The sequence below is a fragment of the Durio zibethinus genome, chromosome 28 (genome assembly GCF_047325235.1).
Source record: "Durio zibethinus cultivar Kanyao isolate XHJ-2024 chromosome 28, ASM4732523v1, whole genome shotgun sequence".
In the NCBI taxonomy this organism is placed as follows: Eukaryota; Viridiplantae; Streptophyta; class Magnoliopsida; order Malvales; family Malvaceae; genus Durio; species Durio zibethinus.
Window position 1 is genome coordinate 7343810 of NC_143189.1, and position 6621 is coordinate 7350430.

Here is a 6621-nt window from a genome sequence, read left to right on the forward strand (position 1 = left end):
TCCCCTATTTTTTTTTGTGTGCTCGTAAGGGATTTAATCCCTTTGAATACGGGAAATCAATCAACCAATCTGAACGTGATTTGACTTAATTTATATGATTTTAATGTTAATTAATTTTGAAATTAAATTTTAAAATTTTTTAAAGACATTTAACTCGTAAAATTTTAAATTTAAAAAAATATATATGATCTTTTTAGAAAGTGTGATATTTGCAGGTTTTTTTTTAAGTATAATTCATTCATTTGATTAAAAAATTTTTTTATATATTAATATTTAAATAATTATCACAATCTTTTTAATATATATATGATAATTTTTTATTAATTTTTATTAATAATAAATATTCAAATGAAAAATAATGTTTTTAACAATAAAAAATAAATAAATAGTTTATTTGATTATTTTTTTAAAAGAAATTATTTAAGTTATTTTTATCTAAAAATATTTTAAATAAATATCATTTAAAAAATATGAGAGAATTATTTAAAGTGTTTTGGTTCAAAAATATTTTAAATAGTTTTTAATGTTTTTTAAAAGAGATTATTTTTAAAAATATCTTAAATAATTTTTTTCTAAATATAAGGAGATTATTTGAAGTGTTTTTTATTTAAAAAATCTTAAATAATTTTTTTAAAAATATATCAGGAGATTATTTAAGATATTTTTGATTTAAAAATATCTTAATAAAAAATGTTTTAAATAATCCTTTAAAAATTTTTAAAGGACATTATTTAAAGCATTTTTTATAAATGTTTTTTATAAAAAAAATATTTTAAATAATACATTTTAATTTTTTTGATCGTATTATTTAAAGTATTTTTTATTAAAAACATTTTAAATAATTTTTTTATTACTTATAAAATTTAAAAAATAAAACATAAAAAATTTAGAATAGCTTAATCGGTTAGAGCATATGATTATTAATCATAAAAATGTAAAGTTCAACCTTTTTCTTTTAGCGCTTTAAAATTGTGGTAAGAGGATTGTTTATGGCGTTTTTGACTAAAAGTGTTTTAAATAATCTCTTTCATTACTTATAAGATTTAAAAGATAAAATATATAAAAAAATTAGAGTAATTTAGTTTGTTAGAGTGTATGGTTATTAATCTTAAGTTTATAAGTTTGATTTTTTTTAGGATTACTTATAAGATTTTTTTTGGATTATTTAAGATGTTTTTTGTTAGAAAATGCCTTAAATAATATTGATCAATTTTTTTAGGAGATTATTTAAGATATTTATATAGGGTATTATTTAATGTGTTTTTAGCCAGAAAACACCTTAAATAATAATAAAAAAATGAATAGAATTATTTAAGGTATTTTTATCAGAAAATGACTTAAATGATCTTTTAAAAAAATTAAACAAAATTATTTAAGGCATTTTTATGTGAAAACGTCATTAATTGTAATATAAAAAAAAAATTTTAGTAGTAAAAATCTACAATTGATTTGCAGTTGCTTTCAAACATGTTTTTTAAAATAGTAACGACTATTTTATAATTTTTTATTTAGGTCAAATTTAAAAATAACATAATTTTTTTCCCATAATTCTATAATATCACAGGAAGATGTGGATTTTTTATTCCAAAACTTTGATACTATTGAAAATTTATTACTTTTCCTCAACATGAGATTTTTTTAAATTACATATTGAAATCAAATACCAAACAATAAGATTCTAAGAAAAAATGCATGGATTGTTTTGAACCAAATGCCCCTTTAAAATCATCTTCAGCAATTTTTATTGAAACTTTCCCTTTTCTGTTTTTTATTTAGTAAAATTAAAGGGTAAAATTAAACCAAAAATTAAGGTAGGAATAAATTTTTTTCAATTGGGTCCGAAACTTCCCAATCCAGTTCAATTTGCGGTTGAAGTTCGTTTTCAATTTCAAAAAACTTTTCGGATAAAATTTAATTTTAAAAAAAATTTTCGAAATAAAATGAAGTTTCAATAATAGCATGTGTTGGAAAAGTACAAATGCAGAGGCAGAAATACTATCCTTTTATGCTAGCAAGTAACATAAGAAGACTCGAAAGTTCTATGTAAAACATGATCTAATGATTTTATTTTCTTTCGGCAACACACCCTTAGAAGAGTAGCAGAGCAGCCTTTAGCCATGGAAAATTTAACCAGCAAGAATGGTGCTTTTAGACTAAGATAAAACCAGCATGAAGTTCAGATAATTGTTTTTAATTGTTTTCTATTGATGGGAAACTGTCAAAGCATGCAGGACAAGATAAAGCTTTTAATTGCAGTTTTAGAAGCCAAAATGTTCTACTTGGAAAACAAACATGAAAATATCACCTACTTTCCCATATGTTTTACAACAACTCTTCTGTCAGTAATACTGAGGAGGCATTAAATTATTCTTCATCATCGTGCTCTAGCTTATGTGAGGTGTTCCCATTAACATCAGAAGCAAGCTTAGCTTCAAATGACTTGGAAGGCAACCTCTCATAAACTCTTGATCCTGCAGAAAGAAGCCTACACTGTCTGAAGGCAAGAATCTGGCTAAGTTGCTCATAATTCCACCTTTGCTGACAATAGACGGCAGCTGCAAGGAAAACTGCAGTGATGAGAATGGCAACATCCCCAAAATTAGAGTAGAAGCCCAAAGTTGGATTCACAAACTCATACTAATCTGCGAAGTAAGGGTTGGAAACTGGAGCTCTTATATAGTCATAGAGACGAGGGAGAAGTCTGACAACCGTAATCCCAAAAATATAGTTTCCTAAGAGATTTACAATCGATTTGCCAGATAAAATTACCAATGATTTGAGGGAGCAAGAAGAAATCCTGAACAAGGCCAATATTCTAGTTCAATTTCCCATTCCCGTAGCAATTGGGAGTGACCCCTTGAATCTATAAACCTATCTGTTCGAAGTGGTATCTGACTAGTTTTCACAGAATGAATGATCAGAACAACTATGTATCCAATGACATGCATGGTAAGGGTTGCAATAAGTACCCGCTTGTCACTTGGGACACGATGTGATTCAGGTTGGGTTCATGAAAGTAATCTGATCTGAGATTTCCACACCTTCTGAAAAAGCCTAAGAGTGAGAAGAAACATCATTAGAACAAGAAGCTTTACCATGTAATCAATTAAATTCAACCACTGACTTTTCTCAAGATCATAAGATCGCATTTCATAAGAATCAGAAGCCTCTCACTTGAAGAGAGCTTCGGCACCAGTAATAAGAGGAAGACCATACCCAATGGCTTGGACACCCAGCATGACAAGGGAAATAAAAGGAGATGAATCAGCATTCTGCTTGAGGTAAAACAGTTGACTTGAAATGCAAGCAATTGCTAATGAAAGAGTCAAAATACAGCGGATTCCATCAACACCCGGCGAGAGAGAATCTCTTCCCTCTGCTTTCTGTACATAATTGGAAGAGTTTGAAGCTTATTCATTCCAAAATATAGTGGGTCATCTTCATTTCTCTGGCCGGCTATTGAAATTCTCAGAGTTGGATTGACCAGCCACAGAGCTGTAGTGGGAGGGTACGAGTATGACACTATGACTTCTGTCAAGCAATCCAACCCGGATTCAAGATCCATGGTCTGAACTAAGATCTTCCACGAGGCCGGGACATCCCTGCAGCCAACAAGATCCATCCGTCCAAAATGTGGATCATAAAGACCCTCTGGAAAAAGAACAGAAAAATTGCTATCATCTTTTCTGATAGTTGTTAGTTGAGCTGATACATTCAAAAGGAGCTGTTTTTCAGTGTGCTTAGCTTTAATGTGATAAGGTGTGTCTTCTTCTCTGGTGGTTGGATTTCTTGAGTGCCAATAGCGCCCAAGCAATGGACCAAGTGTAAAAATATCCATCTGAATATCTACTCTTGGGGGATGAGAATTTGGAAACTGATCAGGAACTGCAGAGATTTGAAGGGTCAGATCTTCTGCAAGGATAGAAAGGTTGGATAGAAAGTCATCTGTGTCTTCCAGTTTAGGAAACTGCAGCAAGGATTTCTTGACTAGAGTTCCAAAACTGAACGGGTCATTTTTTTCTAGGATTACACCAGCTGATTGGAGTTTGAGTAACTATAATAGGGATGTGGTGCTCTGAAGTAATTCCACAACTTTGAGGGCCTCACTAACCTTTCAAATGATAAAGGGAAGTACACCTTATTACTTTCATCAATACTTGAAATGCTCCCACCAATTATGCTTCGTTGCTTTATGGAGAATGAGAGAGGAATATACAAAAAGATACGAGAGTTACAGCTACTCCCTTCTACATCTACTATGCCAAGACAACCAACCATGCAAAGCTGCCCACTAGAAGAATTCCATATTCCTTCAGTAGCTAGAGTCATGTTGCTAAGCCCGGAGCTCCGTCTCATTCTATACTGATCCTCTGATGCAGGAGCAGCCTGAAAAACTGCAGCAACTCTGGCCATACTAGCATTTTGATGCCCATTAGTTGGTTTGCACCTCACATCCTGCATGTAACGTATTGAAGCTTCCATTTGTGGTTTTAATCTCTTTATCTTTCACAAAAGGACCCAACTTACTACAGTAGTCATCCGTGCCATTGCATTTCCAGTTTGGCACAACGGTGGAAGTTCCACTATTAGTAACTTGCTCAAGAATTGCACAGAAGCTATTGCCTTTGTGACATTGATGCCAGCATTCATCAAGTTTTCTCAATATGGATAAGGATTACATGCCTTGGATACAATCTTCTCAGAGCCAAACTCATATTTTGTTGACCTGAGCATCTGGGCCAAAATGTTAACTTGATCAAAGTACTTCTCATTTGATTTTGGATTTAAACTTTTCAACTCCCCTCGTATCACCCTATTAGTCAATGAATGTGTCAATGGGTAATGAAGAACAAGAAATATCCGATCATCTTGCAAAAGAGGTGCTTGGTTGTAATTTAGATCAGAGCCTTTCAACCAATCCCGTGGATTCTTTGAGTCAGACGCCCTAGATGGCAACATTGCATTCCCCAACAAACACATCACTCTTTCCCCACCATTCTGTTTGGTTTCAGTGTAAATCCCTTCAAATGAAATTGCAAGCTGTGTATGACTAGACCATATCTGAAATCGAGGACTTCCCTCATACGGCCTCTCTGCAAATGAAGTATCTAGTGTTAACCCCAACATCGAAATGCCACTGACACTTACAGACTTGTTAGTCCGATAGTCGAGATCAACATCCGTGATCCAGAAAGAAGCTATAATCGAAGGAGCCTGTGATAAATTCTTAGGCATATTTCTATCATCAAACGGCATAATGGGAGCATCACCTACATCCTGCCGCCAATCCCCACACCCAAAATTCAGCTCTTCTTTTATATCAGCTATCCTATTATCTTCAGCTTTAAATTTAGAAGCAGATTATAAACTGGTTTACAATGTTTCTTTACCTCATCAATTCTTTCATACTTGAAATCCACTTCCACAGAATATCCTTTTTTGAACTCAAACTCCACTTCTGAGACATAATTTGTTAACCCTATGATAAACATCTCATACATTATACAAACAACAGCTAGACAAACACTCCTCATGCTTCCAAATTTTCAATATTCAATCACTTTTTTCAATATTTCTTAGCTACCCACTTCCTAGAAGATACCACTAAAAATCAACACCCAATTTCTCATAACACAAAACAAAAATTACAAAGACTGCAGCTTTGCTACATTGCCATATAAAGACTGCAGCACGACCATTAGAATCAGATTCAAGCTTATTGCTTGGTGGGTGCTTTTCCAAATTCAATGACTCAATTGAGTACAAGAAAGACAAACCTGAAATTTTTGGTTGTGCCGGTTTAAGTTCTTGCAAAGTTTCTGGGAACTTCAGTCAGTGAAAGTTTGGATCATGGAGAATGCTTAAAGTGAAAGACTTCGTAAGTGTTGTAGCGTTAACAGGTCAATGTCCGTTTGTTTGTCCCTCCATTTTTTTTTTTAAATTTTAATTTTAATTTTTTACTTTCTATTAATTTTAACCAAAGTTATGCTGGCGTGTGTACTTAATAATTAACTGAATAGATATTTCAAAAACAATATATTGTCTATAGATAGGGAAAAAAAAATCAATAACTAGTATGATCAAGAATTACATTTATTTAAATAATCAGTCAATAATTTAAAATATAATTAGATAAATTTAATAAAAATTAAATTAAATTCACATATAGTAAAATTATAATTTGCGATTTCAAAATTTTAGAAGCTCCTCTTTGCTATTAAATCAAAGCTTCATTGATTAAAAATAAATTTATTTGAGTGATTAATAATTAAAAAAATTCTTCCTATAAAAAAATTTTCTTTATAAGAATTTTTTTGATCATCTATCAAATTTTTATTGTCCCAATTCTTTCTAGATATTGATTTGAAATTTTAGATTTTAAATTTTCAGAAAACTAGACTTCAATTTTTCAATTAATTATTATTTTGTAAAAAGTGGTTAAATTTTTATTTTCTAAAAGTTGCTTGAGAAATTGGACAAAATATGTGTTGAACCTTATAAATATCCTTCTAATATATTATTTTGAATTTAGTATCCTTTTACTAACTTAATTAATGATTTAATATCATAAAAAATTTAAGGATTATACGACAAACAATTTGTCCAAAACCTGTCATTTAT

The 6621-nt window shown here is 30.9% G+C and overlaps 1 pseudogene; it reads right to left on the minus strand.

Moving 5' to 3' along the window:
• Nucleotides 1-1862: 1862 nt before the first annotated feature.
• LOC149510701 (uncharacterized) lies at nt 1863-6088 on the minus strand (annotated as a pseudogene).
• Nucleotides 6089-6621: the final 533 nt, after the last annotated feature.